The following is a 3,036-nucleotide window of genomic DNA, read 5'->3' as shown; positions in this document are numbered from 1 at the left end:
AATAATATTAATAACTAATGTAATAACTATACAATCTCTTCTTTGAATATCTGATTTTTCTTCTATGTGTATGTGAGTGTGTGTTTGTGATGTGTGTTTCCCTGCACAGTGATGGACCAGACTGCCAGGGAAAACACTGAGCTTTCTTTTTTAAAAGTATTGTAAAAAAAAAAGGAAAAAAAGGGAACAAATATAAATTGAAAGAAATGAACTGGATAAATATTAAGTAAAGGGATTCTAAGCTAAACTAAGCTAAGCTAAGCTATATGCTATCCAATCCTTTCTAAGAACAAAAAGGAGCAGGCGACTGACTGACTAGGAAGCAAGCCAGGCAGTTCAGTACATATCTGATGCTGTTGTTCACTCAGAACCAGCTCACAAAAGGCACAGCGTGCCTGCAGACACAGGCTTTTATGCTGTATCTATGTCTCTTCCCCCAGACACTGTGATAGGAAGGGCACTCAGAGAGAAATCACAGTGACTGGCTAGAGATGTCAGTCATTCCCTGCCTGTTCCCTGTCCCTCCCTGCTCCCCATCCCTTTTCTAAGTTTCTGTTTCCTCAGAAAGACTCCCTGCTGAATCACCGAATCTTGTCCAAATTTTTTCCAAATTGATTCGGAGGCTTTGAATCGATTTGGAAAGTTTTAAGCTTCTAGTGATTCAATTTGGATTCAGAGATTCAGCCTCTGAATCAGGCCAAATCTTCTCTGAATTGAATCGCGAACCAAAGCTTCACACAGCCCTAAATGAGACAACACTTCTTTAGGAAATTACTTAAAGTACAGATGCTAAAGAAGAATAAAATTAACTGTTTAAATCAATGTATCCTGCTTGCTGATGTAAGTTACTTTGCTTTAAAACAGTCCATCCTGGGCACATCTACATGAGACATTTACTGTGGAGCTGACTAATTAGCTCTGCAGTAAAGTCTCAGTGTCTGCACGTGCAGTCCTATTAGGCTGCAGGAAACTAATTAACTCCACTGTAGTTTAGTACCTGTAAATGCAATTACTATCCTGTGGCAGCATTATTTACTGCACAGCACAGCACAGCACAGCACAGCACAGCACAGCACATGTAGATGCTGACAGGGTTGGCTGGGGCATGAGGGTGCTTCAGTATGGGGGCTGTTTGATGGCTGTCCCTACAGTGAAGCACTCTAGTGCCCCAGCCAGCCCCTCTGCAGCACATTCAGCTGGGTGGGAGCAGCCCCAGAGTTTTTTCATTTGCATTAATTTCACATTACGCATGCCCCGTGTGACGGAGAAGTAGTGGAAGGACTTCTTCATACAAGATATAGATTTACTGTTGTGGACTGTAGAAGTCCTTTCAGTTCTTCCTCTTTAGGGTCAACGACATGTCAGTCCTCCTGATATGGCCATTGTCTCCACCTTGCATCCTAGTTGGCATGAGTGAGTTTCTGTGGAACTTTGTTCTGAGATGCAATAAGGGGAGCAGGCCTTTTGTGTGGGACTCTAGAATCATTATTATTTAATGATTTAATGAATTATTGGTTTAGTACCTCAACTCCATTTGGCTGGGTGTTGTACAAATACAGAATCATGGTCAAGTCATACCAGTTCTGCTAAGGCTAAGGATTCCTGTAGAGTGGGAAGAGGGGAAAGTATTAGAATTGCTCCCTAAATGAGGATGCCTTTTTGGTTCTGATGTCAAAGAGAGCACAGAAAAACCAGCTACCTGTTAAGCTTCTGCCTTCTTTAAAACCAATCCACCCTCCTACAAAACACAAGAAATGAAAGATTCCCATGTCTTTCCCTCCCATTTAGTTACATTCATATTCAGGAGGCTCTAGAGCTTGAATTGCCATGTTACACCCAGTTTGAGGACAATTTCAAGAGCAGTTTGGGCAGACACTTGGTTGGACTGGTTTTAGTCAGTTATGATCATTATGGCTGTGCGAAGCTTCGGTCCCTGATTTGATTTGGTGGAGATTTGGCCTGATTCAGTGGCTGAATCTCTGAATCTGAATTGAATCAGAGGACCCTTTAATCTCTCCAAATTAAATTGATATTGGCACCCAGGGAGGACGACTGGAGTCCTTCTGGGTTAACATATGTGGGGAACATGGCACAGGAGACATCATGGTAGGACTCTACTACAGACCTCCTAACCAGAAACAAGAGCTAGACCAGGAATTCATCAGGGAACTGGCTGAGGCTGCACGCTCTCTGGGAGACTTTAACTACCCAGACATCTCATGGGAAGAGCACTCAACCAAATCTGATTGGTTGCAAAGTTTCCTCACATGCGTGGATGAGCTCTACCTGACTCAAGAAGTCTATGGGCCAACAAGAGGTAAAGCATTGCTGGACCTGGTACTGGCCAAAGTGGATGATCTAGTCAGTGACCTAAGAATCAATGGAAAGCTGGGTGATAGTGACCACGAGCTGATCACCTTTACTATCCATCGCAAAGCTGGCAAGTGAGTCAGCAATGCAGAAGTCCTCAACTTTAGGAAAGCTGACTTTGACAAGCTCAGGAGGCCTGTTGTCAAGGCCCCAAGGAGCCATGACTCAACAGGAAGAGGAGTCCAAGAGGAGTGGTTGCTTCTCAAGGGAGTGATCCTGACAGCACAAGGGATATCCATCCCATCTCAGAGGAAGGGTAGCAAAAGGGCACAGCAACCCCCTTGGCCCAGCAGGGAACCTCCTATACCTAAAAAGAGAGACTTATAAAGGATGGAAGGGTGGAATAACCACCAAGGAGGAGTACTCAGCACTGGTCCATGCCTGCAGGGAGCAGATTAGGAAAGCCAAGGCTGCAACCAAACTCCATCTGCCTTTACATATCAAGTTATAATAAAAAGTCCTTTTTCAGATATGTAAGGAGTCAGAAAAAAAGCAGGGGTAACATTGAACCCCTGCTGAACCAAATGGGATGACTGATAACTGACAACCAGGAAAAAGCCAACCTGCTTAATGGGTACTTTGCATCGGTCTTTTATCAGCCCAAAGGGACCATTCGGCCTAGCATGATGCGGGATGGCCAGGTTGAGGGCGTACTTAGATTCAGCA

Source organism: Gavialis gangeticus, unplaced genomic scaffold (genome assembly GCF_001723915.1).
Source record: "Gavialis gangeticus isolate Ggan-Ray unplaced genomic scaffold, GavGan_comp1, whole genome shotgun sequence".
NCBI lineage: Eukaryota > Metazoa > Chordata > Crocodylia > Gavialidae > Gavialis > Gavialis gangeticus.
The sequence above is the reverse complement of the archived record's forward strand: the minus strand, read 5'-3'. Positions refer to the sequence as shown.